At 39.2% G+C, this 23,006-nt stretch overlaps 1 protein-coding gene and 1 long non-coding RNA gene across 5 annotated transcripts in view; one reads left to right on the top strand and one right to left on the bottom strand.

Moving 5' to 3' along the window:
- Window positions 1-23,006, top strand: part of LHFPL3 (LHFPL tetraspan subfamily member 3) — a 628,028-nt gene that overhangs the window by 121,037 nt on the left and 483,985 nt on the right. The window lies entirely within an intron of this gene.
- On the bottom strand, window positions 1,643-21,453 carry LOC144578389 (uncharacterized). 2 transcript variants are annotated; one of them, XR_013524063.1, is made up of 4 exons: window positions 21,228-21,453; window positions 11,576-11,674; window positions 6,581-6,694; window positions 1,643-4,305 (listed from the first exon to the last, which is right to left on the bottom strand). It is a non-coding gene; the product is annotated as an uncharacterized LOC144578389 (long non-coding RNA). The 2 variants fall into 2 exon arrangements; XR_013524064.1 differs by lacking the exon at window positions 11,576-11,674 and having other exon boundaries at window positions 21,228-21,448.

The raw sequence follows: 23,006 nt of genomic DNA on the forward strand, positions 1-23,006 counted from the left end.
CCAGGGTCTCTGGACTCACTTTCTTTTTTTTTTCTCTTTCCTTTTTTTTTTTACTTGTACCCCAGAGCCCAAAATACAATTAAAAAAGAAGATTGAAATTAAATGAGCTCACTTTCTAAATACTGAATTTTTAAAAATAGTACTCTTTCTAAGTGATCAAGCAAAACATTTATGGATGCAAACAAACTATTGAACTAGGTGAGTGATTCAATTACCAGAGAAGTGTTTTACCTGTAAGATATTTTCCATGTAATTGGAGATACAAGTCAAAAAAGCAGTCAGTTTCTTTATAAATCAATGCTACCAATATTATTTAAATTTTCAAATCCACTGGTATTTTCTTAGCATTGTATTGTTTTTTGTTTGTTTGTTTGTTTGTTTCAGATCTCAGTAGTGTTTAGCATCAGTGACTGCCCTTTATTCTGGAAACCCTACGCTAGGGTTCTTACTTTTTTGACTTCTGTGTTTCCTAAAAAAAAAATTTACCAAGGTTTGTATCTTGGACATTTAGGTATTTCCTGTCCTCTCTCAAACATTTGGGGGGTTTTGCTTATTTTTTAATCAAAATTATTTTAAAATGTGCTACATACATTTTATATCTATGGATCAGTCCATTAACAGTTAATGTTCAGGACACACATACTATGTTAAGTCTATTAAAAAATTGCAATTTTGTGAGTGGGTCAAAAATAATTAAATATTGGCAATTTCCTTTTTTTTAAAATTTGCTTTCTCTACTCCTATGTGAGAAATTCATCTTCTACTGTATATGTTAAAATATGGTTTACCTCTAGACTTCCCAATCGTTTAATGAAAAAAATATCATTTTTAACCAGATTGTTATATTTTGATATTATATTGTCCCTCTCAAGTCATGGATATAACTTCTATTATTATTAATAACAATAGTTAATTGGAATCACAGATTTAACTGGTAAACATTTTTGTCTTCACCTAAGGAGTTTTGAATAATGAAAAATATAGGGAAATTCCTATCCTTCTTTTACTTTCTTCAGTGTCTACTTTATTCATTCCTGTCTGTAGTGCCACAGTTAGAAATAACTAGCCAAATATCAAGGTCTTACTCTAGCAGGTTCATCTCCTTCATTGGCAGGCACAGACAGTGTGTTATATGAAGACTCTGTAATTACCCAGTTTTGGTAAATACACATTATTTAGCCAATGCAGCAAAATGGCTCCTTCAGAGCCATTACATTGCAGTTCATCAAGTAAATAGTGATTTAGCCATTTTCATGAAAAATATGTGTTATTTTGTTGATAGCCTGTCAATCCACAGCATTCAGCTAATTCCCTGTTCCCCTTCATGAGTATTTTGGAACCTCTTTTTGAAAACCATTACTATACTGTATGAAAAGTACACAGTGCTCAATTTCAACGTAAAAATCACTTAGTGTGATTGTTTTTGTAGATATTTCTATTATGAACAGTCTCCCAGAGATAGAGATAACAGGACACAGAACTCCATGAATTGCTTTGGTAGAAATGAAAATGAATTGCTTTGATTGTCTTTAAAGAATGGAAAGAAATGATTTTATAATGTTTAGGCCCTGGAAAAAAATGTTTACTTGATTATTTTAATCTGTAATAATTTCATGACAGAATTGTAAAATGCATTCAAGAAGATATGCTAAAGTATGTATTGGTGCAGTCTGAAAGCAGGTGTGCACTGGTGAGAGTGTGCTTCCATACTGATAGAGTTACTTTCACAAAGTGTCTTTTGGATTAAAATTAAGATGATGCCTTCACCTATCTTTCAAAAGGATTCATTTCCTGCAGGATAAAATTACAAAGTAGGTTTTTGATAACTCCTCCTGAGGGACAAATGCCAAGAAGTAGACTTCCAAACTGAAAGATAGAATTCTGTGGAGACAGTGGTGAGGAATCTGTGTCCATTTGTTTTGGTAGTGACGCGTCATCTTGCAAGGATCTCTAACAAAACAATGCATTAGGATGTAGACAGAGTTCCTACTCACTGTGAGAATGTTGTTGTTATTATTTTCCTGAAGGACAAAAATAGCTGCCTTAGCACACTGTGCTGCTAGGCCTTGGTGGAAAATGTCATGCTGTCTCTTGCTTCTTTTCTTGATAGCAAGATACATATATTGAGTACAGGTGTGGCAATCTAAGTATACTGAGCCAGTCTCTAAATGTACTTTATTCACTTATAAATCAATAAATAATTTATAGGCATAGAAGTGGGAAATTAGAATAGAATCTCATAAGGAGTTCAAAATGGAATGGCACAAACCACATCAGTCCCTTAAGGCATTTAGTAACTCTCTGAGGACAGAGCAGACAGTAAAATCTCAATTGCTGCTTACATATGAATTAACAATGGCTTATATCTCTGTGTCTTTTTAGGCCTTAGTCAGAGGGTTTGCCTTAATCCATTTACAGCCCCACAGTAATCCTTTCAGCCTGTCTTGCTTAATACATGTGTGATTCAATCAAGGCAGAAAACAGTTTGAGACCAAAGGACATTTCTCCAGGGTGTTTTCTATCACTTTTTACCATGATAATGGCCTCAAACACCTTTGCTCTCCAGCTTGTGCCTCTGAGCTGTCGTCCCCAAAAATGGTGAAATGGTAGTGAAGTTTTCCACCTTGAATTACCACTTGTTGATAACCAGAAGTGTCCGCCTGGATTTTTCTTGGTTGATGACCCATGAAGAGATCAGCTCTATCACATTTCAGTGGTTTCCCTTAGCTCGTACCACTTCCTCGTTTTGTTTTTACATTTTTATTCTTCATTTGAATTGAAATATTCTAGAAAGAGAGCAAGAAGAAACCCCCCTCGGGATGGGTATATATGGTAATTTATTTTCTTTGCCTTTTCTTCTCAGAAACATCTGTGATCTTCCGAGTTTACCTGAGAACTCTTAAGGAAGAGAATTTCCTAAGCCTATCAGGAATCTAGAGACTAGGGAGAGAGAAGCTGGTGGAAAGGAAGAGAAAAACAATTGTTTTGCTTATGGAGCTTGGTATCAAAACTGCCATACTTAGCATTATAAGACCCTTCCTACCTCCAGAATTGTAAATCGTGCCCTTTAGGAAATGAGGTTATCCTTCTAAAGGAAGACAATGGCAGCCTGTGCTCTGTGTTTGCCTTCATGACTTGACTATGAATGTCCTTTCCCCGTTCAGAGTGAGCTTTTTAGCGTTCTCTTTCTCTGCCTCTGAAAACCCTTCACTAAAGCAACAAAGCAAAATGGGAATGAGTGGATGTGGCTCCTATAAACCATCCTCAACTTCTTCCCTTCACCCTTTCTTTCATACAGGATTCTCAGAAGTGGGTAGCTTGTGGGTGGACCAGACTCCTGAGCAAGGAACCCATGACCTCTCCTAAAACCACGTGAGAGTAGAACGAGAGAACTGAAAATGAAACTGAAACTATAGATCTAGATTTTTCTTCTCAAAGTTATATAATAGGCATGCAATGGCTAATTAGTTTTTTTCATGGAAATATCTGAAAAGGTGTTGACAGAAAAGAAGGGATACCATTAACACAGAGTTCTGCTTTTTAAAATGTCTTCAGGGTGATAACACTGGCAAGGCTAGGAAGTAAACTTGGCCGCCATGTTCAAGATTAAGAGAACTGAAGGAACTGGAATCAGTAAAGGCAAGCCAATCAATTATAAATTGACTAAGCATATCTAATCTGTAAAGTACTGCGACATTGGGGAAGCAGGAGTGCCACAATGCAAGTGATAAAGAGTTTTGTTTTTCTCTGTCTTCTACTGCAATACCTTTTTTTGGTTCTAAAAGTAGTATACATAAAAACAATCAAACAATACAGAACAAGTATGAAGAAGTTAAAAATGGGTAATAATCCTGCCACACATATTAAAACAACTGTCAACATTTTCGTGAAAACGTCCTTTTTTCTTCTTTTTCTATTCTTAAACGTATTTATTAAAAATGATTTTAGAGCATACATTCTATTTTTTAAATATTTTTATTGTTTTGGTAAAAATGACATATTGAGTGTTTAAAATTTTCTTTCTTTTTTTTTGAGACAGTATCTCACTCTGTAACTCAGGCTGAAGTGCAGTGTTGTGATCTTGGCTCACTGTATCCTCTGCCTCCAGGGTTTAAGCAATTCTCCCATCTCAGCCTTCAAGCAGCTGCAACTACAGGCGTGTGCCACCATGTCTGGCTAAGTTCTGTATTTTTAGTAGAGATGGGGTTTCACTGTGTTGTCCAGGCTGGTCTTTATGATCAGGTGATCTGCCCACCTTGGCTTCCCAAAATGCTGAAATTACAGGGGTGGACCACATCAGCCAACCTAAAATTTTCAAATAATATGGTCAAGTTAAGAAAAAAAAAGAAAATAAAATCTTCCCCAAAATAATCACCTAGAAATAGCCACTGCTAACATTTCATATTCTTTCCTTAGAATCATCTCTGTTTATATGCACAAGTATAGATTGGTTTGTGTGACTTTTACTTGAGGGGGATCAGCTTATTTACTCAAGGTAAGGGATGGATGCTTCTGACATCAGACACCATTTAAAATATCTGTACTGTATCTCAGTCTATGGATGAATTTTGTTTAACCAGTGCTTTGTTGATGGACATTTAAGTTGTTTACACTTTTCATATAGTATGCAGTAAGCATCCTTGTAACTGAAGCCTTCATTCACTTATTCAAATTATTTTCTTAGGATACATTCCTAGAAGTGGAGTTTCTGGGTCAAAGGGCATGCTCATTTTAAAGGCATTTCATATTTTATTGCTAAAAACTGCTGATGATCAAAAAACAAAAAACGTAGGTGCTTTGTACCTAATGATGAACTGGTATTCATTATTTTAATTGGCATTTTTTAAATTTACCAGATAGATAACCTTTTCATATGTTAATTAACCATTAAATCTTTTCAATTGATTTTATTGATATTTCTTTTATCCTTTCATGTGATCTTGTGAATTACCTGCTTATACTCTTTAATTTATAGTGGTTCTTTCACTTCAAGGAATATATCCTGAGAAAATAATTTGAATAAGTGAATGAAGATTTAAGTTAAAAGGATGCTTACTACATACTATGAAAAGTGTAAACAACTTAAATGTCTACCAATAAAGCACTGGTAAATTAAAATTAATCCACAAACTGAGATACAGTACAGATGTTTATATTGATGTCTGATGTCAGAAGCATCCATCCCTTACTTTGAGTAAATAAGCTGATCCTATTCACTTAAAAGTCACACAAATCAGTCTATACCTATGCATATATACAGAAAGAACAGCCCTGTGTCTGTCACATGTATTTCAAATATGTTTCCAGGTTGCAATTTGTCTTAAAAACGTATTTTATGGTGCTCTTAAAGTTGGCTGGTTCTTGATCTGAGACTTGCTTGTATAAAATAAAAATCATACTAGACCAATTAAACAGGCAACACTACTTCAACAGGGCTGAGAGATTGAATTCAGCTCTGTTGAAATAAAAGCTGGAGAATTTTTAAGCACTAAGGGGAGAGAGTGGGAAAGTACTAGAGGCCATTTCAGAAAGAGGGCAGGTGAGTTGATGTGGTTAGACCATCTGTGTTTGCTAACTGTTGCTTAGGGAAGTTATACTCACCTTTCTACAGAGACTGGGAGATAGGGATGCTGTCTTTCTTAATTACATTTCAAAGGGAAGGTTTTCAAGTCCTTAAGAAAGACATTCCTGAGTTGTGGAAGATTTAACTTTTAAAGAAGCAAAAAGAATTTACAATAGCAAGTTTTCTAAAATAAATATTCCAAGAAAAGGGAGGTTTAGGAACTGGTGGCCAGGAAGAAGCAATGTTGATATAGTTTGGCTGTTTGTCCCCCACCAAATCTCATGGTGAACGTAATCCCCAATGTTTGAGGTGGGGCCTAGTGGAAGGTGTTTAGAACATGGAGCAGATCCCTCATGAATGGCTTGGGCCCTCCCCTAGGTGATAAGTAAGCACTCACTTTGAATTCTCAGGAGATCCGGTCATTTAAAAGTGTGTGGTACCTCTCCCCTGTCCTACTTCCACCACTTGCTCCCACTTTGGCCATGTGATGTGCCTGCTCCCCCTTCGCCTTCCTCCATGGTCGTAAAATTTCAGAAGCTTCCCTAGAAGCAGAGCAGATGCCAGCACCTATAAAGTCTGCAGAACTGTGAGCCAATTAAACCTCTTTTTTTTAATAAACTACCGAGGCTCAGATACTTCTTTATAGCAATGCAAGAACTGCCTAATACAGCTGTCTACAGTTCAGCTGGGCTTAGGGGAATGTTAAGGCTGGCTTGCTTGCTTTGGGAATGATAATACCATTATCAGGAACAAGGAAGCTAACCAAAGAGGGAGATGGAGATTGGGGAGGGATAACAGCTCCACCTTTTCCATACACCCACTGAAGTACTTCATAGACAGAGCTGAAGACTGGAATTGGTGTTGTGTGTATACAAGTGGTTATTAAAGTGAAAGGAATATGGAGGTGGAGCAGCATTCATCAGACCCTAGGTAGACTTGTCTCCCTGAAACTTTCTACCAGGTCAAGTTGTGGTAAACAAAGCAGGCTACCAAAGTACATGTTGTATTCATCCTTACCTTATGAGAAATGGGGATTACTGTTGTCACTGGTCACTCAGAATTAGGATTCTGCTAGTCCCTCCTTGGATTACTGCATCCTTGCCTGCCATAAACTGTAGCTGTCAGGAGTACCTAGAGGTAGTATGTATACTATTAGGAAGAGCCCTGAGACACACAGGCCCAGGTTCTCATCTCAGCTTTACTGTTTATCAGTACCGTGTAGACAAGTAATTTGCCTTCTCTGAGACTCTGTCCTCACCTGTAAAATGGGGATAGTAACTCTGTTCAGGATTACTGGGGTCAGTCAGTGAGATCACATATGCAGAGTGCCTGGCCCAAGTCCCTCCCATAGAATGAGCTCTGTTGTTTGTTTCCTTCCCTACCATCTTACCTCCCAACCCCCCCAAATCCCCCAACCCCTTTGGTGGCATTAAATGCCATTCCACTGCTTTAATTAAAAGATATAAGGGGCATAATGGCCTAACTGTTCAGTTCTTTAATTCCTCTGTTATAATTTTGTTCTTATATTATTAATTTAATTTATAAAGTACAAATTATTTAGAAGTGCTGTTCTTTGTTTCCACAGTCTCATCTGTAGTGTATGCATGCTAAATGGAAAGAAAATGAGGTGTGTATCCTGCTCCTTTCATCTTGTCTTATTAGCCGTGATCAATAAGCCGGCCTCCTTATTGTGCCTCTGTCATTTTGCCTGAGAACCTCCTCAATGTTTTTTCTTTATAGTTCCATTTAATCTTGATGCACAAATTAGGTATATATTGCAACTTTCACTTCATCACCAGTATCAGCATTGATGTATAGGCAGCCCTGTTTGCCAGAAATGGATCTTGTGGTTTTAAAAATGCACATTAATTAGCATTTGCTTTTAATGAGTCACTGGTGATGAGGCATATTAATTGAGTCGTGAAATGCTTATCTCAGGTCTACAACATGCAAATTAGTTGATTCACAATCAATTGAAAAGTCTCTGATCTTAAAATTTGGACAATGTGTGTATGAAAAACACTTCTAAAAAACAGAATCTAAAACTCAAGTCATAAAAAGAAGGACTTAGACTTTCAATTCTTTATGTGTAATAGTTATCCCTGGCTAGGTGTGGTGGCTCATACCTGTAATCCCAGCACTTTGGGAGGCCGATGTGGGTGGATCACCTGAGGAGGTCAAATGACCTTGGCCAACATGGTGAAACCCCATCTCTACTAGAAATATAAAAATTAGCTGGACATGGTGGTACACACTTGTAATCCCAGCTCCTTGGGAGGTTGAGGCAGGAGAATTGCTTAAACCTGGGGGGCAGAGGTTGCAGTGAGCCAAGATCACACCATTGCACTCCAGCCTGGGCTCTAAAATAAATAAATAATGTAACGATGCATCCACATTTAATTTTTAAAGTCGTATTTAAACAGTGTGATGCTTTATGATTTCATAAGCTCAAAATTGGTAGAGCTATCAGCTGTTTACTTTCAGAATTTTAGGTTACTTAGAAGTTTGAAGAGTAAAAGGCAGAAATGCATAGATGGATGATTACTGATATATAACTTTAAAAAAATATTTAAGAAACTAAAACAATAAAGAGACATAACAGAAGTGAGACTAGTCAGTGGTTCCAAAACACAGTAGTGCCCTCCTACTTTCCAAGACCCCCAGTGGATGTCTGAATCATCAGATAGTACCAAACTCAATATAAACCATGCTTGGATTTATCTCTTTTTCTTTTCTTTTTCCCACACCACCCCCTCGAGATGGAGTTTTGCTCTGTCGCCAGGCTGGAGTGCAGTGGCACAACTGCAGCTTACTGCAACCTCCGCCTCCCCGGTTCAAGCGATTCTCCTGTCTCAGCCTCCAAAGTAGCTGGGATCACAGGCACATGCCTCCACACCTGGCCAATTTTTTGTGTGTTTTTAGTAGAGACAGGGTTTCACCATGTTGGCCAGGCTGATCTCGATCTCCTGACCTTGTGATGTGCCTGCCTCAGCCTCCCAAAGTGCTGGGATTGTAGGCATGTACCATTGAGCCCGACCTTCTCTTTTTTTTTCCTACAATTTCATGGATGGAAGATTTGTTCTAACAGTAGATCCTAGCAACCTCAGTAGCTGATATTTTTCTTTCCTTATTAAGTGGAGAACTTTCACCTCTTCACATAAATGAAGGACTTCATGGCTTTTCTTGGGCATATTTAAATTGTAAGCATCACTATACTTGTACTTTGGTGCTCTAAATAAGAAAAATAAGAGTTCTTTGAACACAAGCATTATGATACTGTGACAGTCGATCTGATAACCTATAAGGCTACTAAGTAACTAATGGGTAGGGAGTATCTACAACATTGAATAAAGAGATGCTTCATGTCCTGAGGTGTGAGATGTTATAATGCTACGCAGAAAGGTGTGCCATTTAAATTGTGAATTGTTTATTTCTGCAATTTGCTGTTGAATATTTTTGGACCATAGTTGACTGCAGGTAATTGAAACCACAGAAAACAAAACCATGGATAAGGGGGGACTATTGTACATTCTAATATGTAAACTCTGATTAGTTAGGAGATGTTGCCAATAGATGATAAAAAATGTACAATGGCTGTACATTTTAGCTTTAAATACTTTAAGATTGTTTTCAGCTTTTATGCCCACCTCATTTTTAAGGCATCTTTCTTCTCTTTAAAAAAAAACAAAAAAACTTTGTGTGGTGTTATTGGCTAATTCACCCTCAACCATTCTATGCTCTTCTAGGTCCCAACATTCTCAAACTGTATTTCTCACATCTTATTGTCAGCTGGCTTTCCATTAGGTTCTGCTAATAGGAGACATTGTTGCATTGTTGGGGGATTGGGAGATCTGGTTTCTGGAGGATTTCTAACCGTGCAGTAGTGGTAATAGCATTGTCAGCCATGGAGGTGGGGAAGGGTCTTGGCACCTAAGCTTTCAGCAATAGCCTCCTGTGCTATGGCTTACACAGTCAGGCTGTGGCAGGCAGCTGGAAGCTTGCAGCATAGCATCAGGACCTCAGGATAGTGCTTCTGCTCTGGCAGCTTAAGTTGGTATTGGTTTCCCACAGTTACTAATGTTTGAGTGACTACCTTGTCCACTTTAGTTTCTTAAGCACTTCTACCACCTATGTAACCAATTGTCTTCTTTTTGAAATATCTAGAGTGGTTCCTATTTTCTGATAAGTTTCTAATGTAATGTATTTAACTCCACATTTAAGTATCATTCATTACCTGTTATTGTGTCCCAATCTCAGGATATTAATGTACTCTTTGAATGTTGCCTGAAGTAACAGATTTAAAACCAAAATGGAATTGTAACCTTGGGCAATGGACTTTATTCTGAATCTTCTTCAGAGAAGTCAAAATAATAAGATACATTGGCCCAGAATATTGGTGTGAAGAAATCAAAATTGATGGTGCAAACTACAGCTATGCACCATCCAAAATATACTTTATTTAAAGTATATTTAAAGGGGATGTGGAAGGCAGAAATTTATAGGCACCCAAGTGTCTTTATGTCTGGTTGCAACCCATGTTGTTCCTAGCTGTGTCACACATCACCAGAGCAATAGCCAGAAAGCTTGCTGAAGTCAGAGGACCTCTTAGAAACAGGTAGTGGAGAGGAAATAAATAGCTAAAGGGCTTTATTCTTATCTTTTTCTTCCTGGATTAATAATGGAATCTAATATTTGATTAGATAAATATTGCCTTTTTTGCATATGATTTTCCAAGGCAATATTAACCTGTTAATCTTAATTTAAAAAAAGAATTCATATTAGTTGCTTGAACAGATGTCTTTTAACTTTTATTTTAGGTTCAGGGGTACATGTGCAGGTTTTTTATATAGGTAAATTTGTGTCACAGGGGTTTGTTATACAGACTATTTCATTACCCAGGTACTAAGTCCTGTACCAAATAGTTATTTTTTCTGATCCTCTCCTTCTTCCCACCCTCTACTCTCAAGGAGGCCCCAGTGTCTGTTTTTCCCCTCTCTGTGCCTGTTGGTTCTCAGCATTTAGCTCCCACTTATAATTGAGAGCAGACGGTATTTGGTTTTCTGTTCCTACATTAGTTTGCCAAGGATAATGACCTCCAGCTCCATCCCTGTTCCCATAGAAGACATCTCATTCTTTTTTTATCACTGCATGGTATTCTACAGTGAATATCTACCACATTTTCTTTATCCATATGACCGTTGATGAGCATTTCAGTTGATTTCATGTCTTTGCTATTGTGAATAGTACAACAATGAACATTCACATGCATGTATCTTTATGGTAGAATGATTTACATTCCTTTGGGTGTATATTCAGTAAAGGGATTGCGGGGTCAAATAGTAGTTCTATTTTTGGCTCTTTGAGAAATTGACACACTGCTTTCCTAAATGGTTGGACTAATTTACACTCCCACCAACAGTGATTAAGTGTTCCTTTTTCTCTACAACCTCACCAGCATCTGTTATTTTTTAACTTTTTAATTATAGCCATTCTGAAGGGTATCTCATTGTGGTTTGATTTGCATATCTCTAATGATCAGTGATACTGAGGGTTTTTTTAATATGTTTGTTGCCCACATGTATGTCTTCTTTTGGAAAGTCTCTGTTCATGTCCCTTGCCCACATTTTTTAATGGGGTTATCTGTTTTCTTATAAATTTAAGTTTCTTATAGATGCTAGATATTAGATCTTTTTCAGATGCATAGTTTGCAAAAATCTTGTTCCATTCTTATGTTGTCTGTTTACTCTGTTGATAGTTTCTTTTGCTATACAGAAGCTCTTAAGTTTAATTATATCCCATTTGTCAATTTTTGCTTTTGTTGTGATTGCTTTTGGCATCTTTATCATGAAATCTTTCCCATCCAGAATGATATAGCCTAGGTTGACTTCCAGGGTTTTTATAGTTTTGGGTTTTACATTTATGTCTTGAATCCATAGTATTAGTCTATTCTCACACTGCCAATAAAGACATGCCCAAGACTGGGTAATTGATAAAGAGATTTAATTGACTCACAGTTTTGTGTGGGTTGGGAGGCCTCAGGAAACTTATAGTCATGGTGGAAACGGAGGCACATACATCCTTCTTCACATGGTGGCAGGAGAGAGAATGAAACTGGAGCCAAAAGAGAGGACCCATATAAAACCTTCAGATCTGCTGAGAAATCATTCACTATCATGAGAATAGTATGGGGGAAACTGCCTCCATGATTCAGTTGTCTCCACCGGTCCCACCCTCGAGCCATGGATTTATTGCAATTTAAATTTATTGCAATTTAAAATGAGATTTTGGGTGGGGACACAGCTGCACTCTCAGAGTGTTGAGAGTGTGCAAAAAACTAATATTATTGGTTCATGTAGGTATATTTTTTTCTCATCTCAGTCTTGTAAAAATGATGTTTTAAGAGACCTCCTACAGGCTAAGGATACATTTGAATTAAAGGGATAAAGGCAGAAGCTCATCATGTATTTTTAGGTAATACAGCATCTTTGCCCTTTTCCAGGGTTGTAAGAAGCAATAGCATTGGAGACAAGAGAGATAGGTAAACTGTGTTACCATACTTCAGACAACTATGTATATTGGTGTTACTAGTAAAAATATCTAGTACCTGGAAAATAAGCTGTTCTTCCACTGCTAAAAAGCAACCACTGCCATTTTCGAATTCCACAGCATTTAGTTCACTCCCTATCTGGTTGTCAGGCCTGGTTCAGGCACTCCTCTGCCAGTGTTTCTATCAGTTATACCTGACTGAAGCAAACTGGCTTTATGTTGTTTCCTTTGTTGAGCCAAGACTTTACAGATAAGCAGAACTGAATGTTTGACCTAGCTATAATCCCTGCCTATGGATTAAAAGGGATTTTAGCTGAAATTGAAATCTTCTGGTGAGAATAAAATGAAACCATGTTGTAGGGTTCCACATGTTTCCAGCAGCATAGCATTTGCCCAGAATCAGCATCTGCAGTACGAGTTCTGATTTCCATGTTTTTTCCTTTCTGAAAAATTGTATTTCTGACCTTTTTCCTTTAACCCTTCTTTCTGCCACAACTGTGTGTCTCTTTCCAAAGTGCTCAGCATTGCTAAGAATAAATTCATCCTGATGATTCTCCAGTGGTCAACACCCTTATTAACATCTCTTTCCTTTTTAGCTTTGCATCAGTGCACCTTTCTTAACATTTTATCTAATTTTTTTTTTTACTTGTTTACTTGCATCTGTGAAGTCCAATAGCATCTATAGTTAGTCACAGACAGGGCATGGTCAGTGACATTGAGTTTATTGTTCTCTGGTGGTGTTAATAACATTCAATGTAAAAAATGGGAGGGGGGCTGGTTCTTATTCTACCTGTCTCACTTGGTTGGTGCAACAGTCAAACAAGAGAAGACAGGAGGCAGTTTGGGTTAATGGAAAAGATCTAGGATTGGGGAGAACACAAAAGTTTAACTTACTTCTCTGCAACTTAATAACATGGGGTCTCCTTGAGTGCCAGTTTCTTCGGCTGGAAAACTGGAGCAATAATAGTTCCTACCCATCTATTTTGCAAGAGTGTTGAAGAAAAGAGATATGGTTTGGGAATGTAGTTTGTACACTGTAAAGTTCTGTGAAGTGCAAGTTGTACAGGCTTATTTCTGTTTAAGAAACAAGTGGCAAATTGATTGCGGGGATTAATATGTTTTATTATCCATGTATTAGATTGTGTTGCATGACAAACAGGCTATCTTCTATGATTTGGCAAACTGCATATAGATGAGTATTCGATTTAATAATATTTCCTAGAGGACTCAAGATGGCACTGTGAGAACAACCCAGGATTGAAGCTCTCGCTGGATGCGCAGAGAGGGTGAGTCGGGGACGCATTTCCAGATGGATTTTAGTTGCCCACAGAACGGGGAAATTCCCAGGTATAAAAGAGACATGGGACACCAGCAGCCGGTGCGGCTCCGGCCCGCGCCAGAGCGCAGAGGCGCTCCACAGCGCTCCATACAAAAGCTCACTGTTACGGGTGCCCTGTTGAACTGGCAAACTGAGACCTGGGAGGGCTAAACTTGAGACTGAATGGGACTTGGGCAGTGAGCCAGCCCAGGAAATCCCAGGGACAAAGCGTTTGGGCTAGCGCAGTGTGACAAACAAAATGGCAATTCCAAACCCTCCCAGTGAGGAGGTTTTCTTAAAGTGCAGCTCTGTGGTGGAGGGGCGTCCGCCATTACCGAGGCAATCAGCCCCCACTGAGGTACACGCCCATTGCTGATGTAGCCTGCTGTTGCCGAAGCAACCCGGTACAACAGAGAGACGCGGCTACAGGGTGTAGCCCATGGCAACAAGGCGAAGACCGTGGCAACAGGGTGGAGACCGCAGCAGAAGGGCAGAGCCTGCAGCAACAGGGCAAACCTCACACCAGCAGGGCGGCGCCTCGGCAGGAAAATAGTGATTTGACCGCCTCCTAGCTGGGCAGGACAGTGAGGCGGACACTCACAAGGAAAGCCTCAACCCCCCCTCAGACAGAGCATCTGAGGAAAAAAGGGTTTTTTTCAGCCTATCAGCCCTGAATGAACAACAGAGCTCACAGCTCAGCAATTGAGCTCCAAAAAAGTACAGACTGTCTCCTCAAGCAGCTCCCTGACACCTCTATATCCAAAAGACTGACATTTAGCAGGCATCATTCTGGGACAAAGATAGCAGAAAAAGAAACTGGTAGCATCCCTCGCTTTTCCGCAGCTGCTATAGGTGCACCCCAGACAAGCAGGGCCTGGAGTGGACCTCAGCAGTCATACATGGAAGGGGCTAGACTGGTAGAAGGAAAACCAAGTAACAGAAATACTTCATCACCAACAATCTGGGTGTCCACTCAGAGACCCAATCGAAAAGTCAGCAACTACGCAGACAACAAGTGGATAAATCCACAAAGATGGGAAGAAACCAGCGCAAAAAGGAGGAAAACACCCGAAACCAGAACACCTCACCTCCTAGAAAGGACCAAAACTCCTCACCAGCAAGGGAACAAAGCTGGAAAGAGAATGACTCTGATGAAATGATGGAATTAGACTTCAGAAGGTGGATAATGAGAAACTTTTGTGAGCTAAAAGAACATTTATTAAATCAATGCAAAGAAACTAAGAAACTTGAAAAAAGATATGAAAAAAGATTTGAGGAAATGATACAAGAATGGATAACGTAAAGAGGAATATGAATGAATTAAAGGAGCTGAAAAACACAATACGAGAACTTCGCGAAGCATGCACAAGTTTCAATAGCCGAATTGACCAAGCAGAAGAAAGAATATCTGAAGTCGAAGATCAACTCAATGAAATAAAACGAGAAACCAAGATCAGAGAAAAAAGCGCAAAAAGGAATGAACAAAGCCTCCAAGAAATGTGGGACTATGTGAAAAGACCTAACCTACGTTTGATAGGTGTACCAGAAGGGGAGGAAGAGAATGAATCCAAGCTGGAAAATATTCTTCAGGACATCATCCAGGAAAATTTCCCCCACCTAGCAAGACAGGCCAACACTCAAATGCAGGAAATACAGAGAACACCACAAAGATATTCCGCAAGAAGAGCAACCACAAGGCACATAATCGTCAGATTCAACAAGGTTGAAATAAAGGAGAAAATACTAAGGGCAGTCAGAGAGAAAGGTTGGGTCACACACAAAGGGAAGCCCATCAGACTCACAGCAGATCTCTCAGCAGAAACACTACAAGCCAGAAGAGAGTGGGGGCCAATATTCAACATTCTTAAAGAAAAGAACTTTCAACCCAGAATTTCATATCCAGCCAAACTGAGCTTCAGAAGTGAAGGAAAAATAAAATCCTTTGCGAACAAGCAAGTACTCAGAGATTTTGTCACCACCAGGCCTGCTTTACAAGAGCTCCTGAAAGAGGCACTACACATAGAAAGGAACAACCAGCACCAGCCATTCCAAAATCACACTAAATGCTAAAAAGCATCAACATAATGAAGAATCTACAACAACTAAAGGGAAAACAGCCACTTAGCATCAAAATGGCAGTATCAAATTCACACATAACAATATTAATCCTAAATGTAAATGGACTAAATGCACCAATCAAAAGACACAGACTGGCAAATTGGATGAAAATCCAAAACCCATCAGTGTGCTGTATCCAGGAAACCCATCTCACATGCAAGGATACACAAAGGCTCAAAATAAAGGGATGGAGGAAGATTTACCAAGCAAATGGAGAGCAAAAAAAAGCAGGAGTTGCAATTCTCATCTCAGATAAAATAGACTTTAAAGCAACAAAGATCAAAAGAGACAAAGAAGGCCATTACATAATGGTAAAAGGATCGATACAACAAGAAGAGCTAACGATCCTAAACATATATGGACCCAATGCAGGAGCACCCAGATACATAAGGCAAGTTCTTAATGACTTACAAAGAGACTTAGACTCGCACACAATAATAGTGGGAGACTTTAACACTCCACTGTCAATATTAGACAGATCAACCAGACAGAAAATCAACAAGGATATCCATGTCTTGAACTCAGACCTGGAGCAAGTAAACCTGATACACATTTACAGAACTCTCCACCCCAAATCCACAGAATATACATTCTTCTTAGCACCACATCACACCTACTCTAAAATTGACCACATAATTGGAAGTAAAGCACTCCTCAGCAAATGCAAAACAACTGAAATCATAACAAACAGCCTCTCAGACCACAGTGCAATCAAGTTAGAACTCAGAATTCAGAAACCAACCCAGAACTGCACAGCTTCATGGAAACTGAACAACTGGCTCTTGAATGTTGACTGGGTAAACAGTGAAATGAAGGCAGAAATAAAGACGTTCTTCGAAACCAATGAGAATGAAGACACAACATGCCAGAATCTCTGGGACACATTTAAAGCAGTCTCTAGAGGAGAGTATATAGCAATAAGTGCCCATATGAGGAGAATGGAGAGATCCAAAATTGACACCCTATCATCAAAATTGAAAGAGCTAGAGGAGCAAGATCAAAAAAACTCAAAACCCAGCAGAAGACAAGAAATAACTAAGATCAGAGCTGAACTGAAGGAGACTGAGACACGAAAAACCCTTCAAAAAATCAATAAATCCAAGAGCTGGTTTTTTGAAAAGATTAACAAAATAGACAGACCACTAGCCAGATTGATTAAAAATAAAAGAGAGAACAACCAAATAGATGAAATAAAAAATGATAAAGGGGAAATCACCACAGATTCCACAGAAATTCAAACCATCATCAAAGAATATTACAAACAACTCTATGCACATAAACTAGTAAACCTGGAAGAAATGGATAAATTTCTGGACTTCTCTGTCCTCCCAAGCCTAAACCAGGAGGAAGCTGAAACTATGAATAGACCAATAACAAGGTCAGAAGTCGAGGCAGCAATTAAGAGCCTACCACACAAAAAAGCCCAGGTCCAGACGGGTTCACAGCCGAATTCTACCAGACACACAAAGAGGAGCTGGTACAATTCCTTCTAAAACTATTCCAAATAATCCAAAAAGAGGGAATCCTTCCCAAATCATTTTATGAGACCAACATCATCCTGATACCAAAACCCGGCAGAGATGCAACAAGAAAAGAAAACTTCAGGCCAATATCCATGATGAACATAGATGCAAAAATCTTCAATAAAATATTGGCAAGCCGATTGCAACAGCAAATTAAAATCTTATCCATCATGATCAAGTAGGATTCGTCCCAGGGATGCAAGGCTGGTTCAACATACGCAAGTCTATCAATGTAATTCACCACATAAACAGAACCAAAAACAAAAACCACATGATGATCTCAATTGACGTAGAGAAGGCATTTGACAAAATTCAACAGCCCTTTATGCTAAAAACCCTCAATAAACTCGGTATCGATGGAACGTATCTCAAAGTAATAAAAGCTATTTATGACAAACCAACAGCCAATATCATAGTGAATGGGCAAAAACTGGAAGCATTCCCTTTGAAATCCAGCACTAGACAAGGATGCCCTCTTTCACCACTCCTATTTAGTATAGTACTGGAAGTTCTAGCGAGAGCAATTAGGCAAGAAAAAGAAATAAAGGGTATTCAAATAGGAAAGGTGGAAGCCAAATTGTCTCTATTTGCAGACGACATGATAGTATACCTAGAAGACCCCATCGCCTCAGCCCAAAAACTCCTGAAACTGATAAGCAACTTCAGCAAAGTCTCAGCATATAAAATCAATGTACAGAAATCACAAGCATTCCTCTACACCAATAACAGACTTAAAGAAAGCCAAATCAAGAACGAACTGCCATTCACAATTGCTACAAAAAGAATAAAATACCTTGGAATACAACTCACAAGGAACGTAAGGGACCTCTTCAAGGAGAACTACAAACCACTGCTCAACAAAATCAGAGAGGACACAAACAGATGGAGAAATATTCCATGTTCATGGTTAGGAAGAATTAATATCATGAAAATGGCTATACTGCCCTAAGTGATTTACAGAATCAACGCTGTCCCCATCAAGCTACCATTGACTTTCTTCACAGAACTGGAAAAACCACCATGAACTTCATATGGAACCAAAAGAGAGCCCGCATAGCCAAGTCAATTCTAAGCAAAAAGAACACAGTGGGGGGCATCACACTACCAGATTTCAAACTATACTACAAGGCTACAGTAATCAAAACAGTATGGCACTGGTACAAAAACAGAGATATAGACCAATGGAACAAAACAGAGGCACTGGAGGCAACACAACATATCTACAACTATACAATCTTTGATAAACCCGACAAAAACAAGCAATGGTGAAAGGATTCCCTGTTTAACAAATGGTGTTGGGAAAACTGGCTAGCCATGTGCAGAAAGCAGAAACTGGACCCCTTCCTGACACCTTACACCAAAATTAACTCCAGATGAATTAAAGACTTAAACATAAGACCTGGCACGATAAAAACCCTAGAAGGAAATCTAGGCAAAACTATCCAGGACATAGGAGTAGGCAAGGACTTCATGAACAAAACACCAAAAGCATTGGCAACAAAAGCCAAAATAGACAAATGGGACCTAATCAAACTCCACAGCTTCTGCACGGCAAAAGAAACAGTCACTAGAGTGGATCGGCAACCAACAGAATGGGAAAAAATTTTTGCAGTTTACCCATCTGACAAAGGACTGATATCCAGAATTTACAAAGAACTCAAACAGATTTACAGGAAAAAAACAAACAAGCCCATTCAAAAGTGGGCAAAGGATATGAACAGACACTTTACGAAAGAAGACATATATGAGGCCAACAGTCATATGAAAAAATGCTCATGGTCATAGGTCATCAGAGAGATGCAAATCAAAACCACATTGAGATACCATCTCCTGCCAGTTAAAATGGCGATCATTAAAAAATCTGGAGACAACAGATGCTGGAGAGGATGTGGAGAAAAAGGAACACTTTTACACTGTTGGTGGGAGTGTAAATTAGTTCAACCATTGTGGAAGACAGTGTGGCAATTCCTCAAGGCCTTAGAAATAGAAATTCCATTTGACCCAGCAATCCCATTACTGGGTATATATCCAAAGGACTATAAATCCTTCTACTATAAGGACACATGTACACGAATGTTCATTGCAGCACTGTTTACAATAGCAAAGACCTGGAATCAACCCAAATGCCCATTGATAATAGACTGGATTGGAAAAATGTGGCACATATACACCATGGAATATTATGCAGCAATCAGAAATGATGAGTTTGTGTCGTTTGTAGGGACATGGATGAATCTGGAGAACATCATCCTTAGCAAACTGACATAAGAACAGAAAATGAAACACCGCATATTCTCACTCATAGGCGGGTGATGAAAAATGAGAACACATGGACACAGGGAGGGGAGTACTAAACACTGGGGTCTATTGGGGGGAAAAGGGGAGGGCCAGTCGGAGGGGGAGGTGGGGAGGGATAGCCTGGGGAGAAATACCAAATGTGGGTGAAGGGGAGAAAGGAAGCAAAACACACTGCCATGTGTGTACCTACGCAACTGTCTTGCATGTTCTGCTCATGCACCCCAAAACCTAAAATGCAATAAAAAATTCAAAATAATAATAATAATAATAATATTTCCTGGGTTCATTTATCCTTATCTAATGAAGTTCAATACATTCAGACAGGATTATATTTGGGTATAGACAGTTTAAAAACATGGATTGATACAATTGAGGCTTTGCACCAAAGCAAATTATCAACTTTGATACCATGTCATTTGGTTTGTTTTCTCCTCTTCTTCATCCTGTTCCTCCTCTTCCTTCTCTTTCTCTTCTAAATTGTTTTCCAAACCTTTCACCTTGTAGGCTGACCAATGAATTTCCTTAGTGTTCAGTGTTTTGCCTTCCCATTATGTTGGAAATATGGGTTAGGTCTTTATCTGGCTCTCACTTAGCAAAGATGTCACTGCACTCTAGGGTTTTTTTAACAGGAAGATTTAATGCAAAGAATTGGATGCTTACAAAATCACTGGAATTACTAGAAGAGCAGAAGTTATCTGGACTATTGATTTCAATGTCAAATTACTACTGCTACAACCCAGAGGTCAGGAAGCTGCTAGTAACCTACCCTGCTCTACCCTACCCTCCTCTCTACCTCAACTGGCTTGTATGCTTGAAGCTGGTGACTGGACACCAGAATATGGAATCCATTTACTGAGGTAATAACAACCTATCTTGCCAGCCAGAACTCATATGAGGGTGTCAAGGTGTCACATTGACAGAATATATACTGCATCCAGAATCCTAGCTGCTAGGGAATCTAGAAATGTGATTTTAAATTTCCCAACCTCTACAAAAATAGAGTAAGAATGGAAGCCAATGCCAATAGCCAGTAGCTTCAGCTTGGGAGGCAGGCTGGCTTGTGTTGCCAGGTCATTCTAAAGTTTTCAGAAACAACGTAAGAAAATAATGGTTTGGCACTTTGGGAGGCTGAGGCGGGTGGATCACGAGGTCAAGATATCGAGACCGTCCTGGTCAACATGGTGAAACCCCGTCTCTACTAAAAATAGAAAACATTAGCTGGGCATGGTGGTGCGTGCCTGTAGTCCCAGCTACTCAGGAGGCTGAGGCAGGAGAATTGCCTGAACCCAGGAGGCGGAGGTTGCGGTGAGCCGAGATCGTGCCATTGCACTCCAGCCTGGGTAACAAGAGCGAAACTCCATCTCAAAAAAAGGAAAAGAATGGTTTGGGGTAAAAACCATGACCATGAATGCATCATTTGTGCCCTTACAAGTGGGAGCAGAGATGTGCAGATCTGCTCTCAGACTGGGTTGTATACAGCATGTTTTCGCATGGGACAGTTTCCATGGAGAATGACAAATTTTCCACTGTAGAAAGGTATTGTGCAAACCTTTTTTCTTTTTTTCCTGAGATGGAGTCTTGCTCTGTCAACCAGGCTGGAGTGCAGGAGCGCCATCTTAGTTCACCTCTGCTTCCCGGGTTCAAGCAGTTCTCCTGCCTCAGCCTCCCAAGTAGCCGGGATCACAGGTGCATGCCACCACACCTGGCTAATTTTTTATATTTTTCATAGAGACGGGGTTTCACCATGTTGACCAGGCTGGTCTAAAACTCCTGATCTTGTGATCTGCCTACCTCGGCCTCCCAAAGTGCTGGGATTATAGCTGTGAGCCACCAAGCCCAGCCTTGTGCAAACCTTTCTTACCTTTAACCATTGAGGGGCTTCGTGGGGAGGAGAGTTTTGATTCACTCAGCTCTGGTGCCATTCCTTCTATAGGAGTCTCCAATTTAACAAGCTCGCATCAGACCTTTGCCTGGTGGACATATGGATGGTTTGATCCAGCCTGAGTTGATGGAGTAAATAAAGCGAATGCCATCAGCTTCCCTGATTTATTTCTGATCTGGCTGCTGCAGGTTATTATAAAGGCTGTCTAGGAACAGAAAAGCATTGTCCCATGAAGGCTAAAAGCTGACTTTTGTTCTATCCTCAGCTGATCAGCAGTGTGTTTTGTGTAAGTAGGAAAAGGACCCCATCACCTTTTGTGTAACTAACCCGCTGAAGTAAGCATATCTCATGGTGTGGTTTTGCATCATTACACAGCGGTACTCATTTTGTGACTGTTTCCTCGTGGGCATTAATTGGAAATGGTGTCAAACTGGACTTTATTTGTTTGTGTCTGTTTTTTTTCTTTTGAAAGTTTTTTTCCTAAGATAAATAGCCTAAACTGTTCTTAACATTAACCAGGTTTAGCTAGATCATAAAACTTAGTATGAATCTTCTCCAGTGGGTAGCCACATAACCGAGGTGGCTAACTGAAAATTTGCATTTCTTATCAGTTATCCTGCTTACCCCACCTGGACTTAGCCCTGGGGGATCGCTAGGATTCATGGTGTTCTCCCCTTCTAAATTACCTTTAACAATGGAAGAATTCTGTTTCCTAATAACAAATAGGAAATTTTGTTACTGGTTTCTAGGAGTCCAGGAAAAATGATTATCAGAGAAACTTGAATCAATGTAGCATATTTTTTTTGTTGGTTAGACAAAGGTAACAATACTTAACTTCCAGAGCATTAATGATGTATGATTACCATCCTAAATGTGAGATAAATTATATATTAATATTTATATCTAACCTAACATTCCCTCTCAGCACAATTATAGAAAACTGTAGGGAAATAGGTGTTTGCACTATAAATGCCACACTCTGAGAATGCCAAAATCCCAGGTAATGATGCCGTACGAAGTTCAGGTGTTTACTGCCTTGGGCTTCACTCTGAATGGAAAGAACAGGGATGAGAGGTTGTAGAATAAACCAGCTGAAAGACAATGAGAGAAGAAGAATATGGATGTTGTTGGGAATTATTTTCCCTCTGTTCTTAGGATCTGGCCACAGATTTCCAAAAGCAAGAAATGGAAAAATGATCAGTTAAAGTGGCTTTAAGCCCAACTGGCTTTTATTGATCATTCCATTCTACTTCTCTCTTGTGGGATAATTCTGAATTAGAGAAAATGAGCTATTCACAAGCAGGGGCTAATCCATATTTATCCTCTTATTTTTAATAACTGCTCATTCTTTGCAAGCCTCTGTTTCCCACATGGACCCATTCATGTAACATACTGTGCATAACAGGGTTTTAAATCATTTTTAATATCTCCATTCAAACTAAATTTGGCTAAGATAAAGCAAGACCATGACCATCTCTGTGCTTGGTCGAGGAACAGTATCAGCATATTTCACCAACATTTTAAGTGTTCACTCTGCGCACACACTAACAGCTCTACGAATATTAACTCATTGATTCTAATAAAAACTCCATTGTTTCCTGTTATACAGATGAGGAAACGGAGGGGCAAATAGGATAAGAAACTTGACCCAGGTCACACAGGAAATAAGGGCCCAATAGAAATCTGAACCCAGGAAGACTGGCCCGGGAGTCTTTGTTCTTAACTAATCTGAAACTCCAACATGACTACATGCAGCAG

This window comes from Callithrix jacchus, chromosome 11 (genome assembly GCF_049354715.1).
Source record: "Callithrix jacchus isolate 240 chromosome 11, calJac240_pri, whole genome shotgun sequence".
In the NCBI taxonomy this organism is placed as follows: Eukaryota; Metazoa; Chordata; class Mammalia; order Primates; family Cebidae; genus Callithrix; species Callithrix jacchus.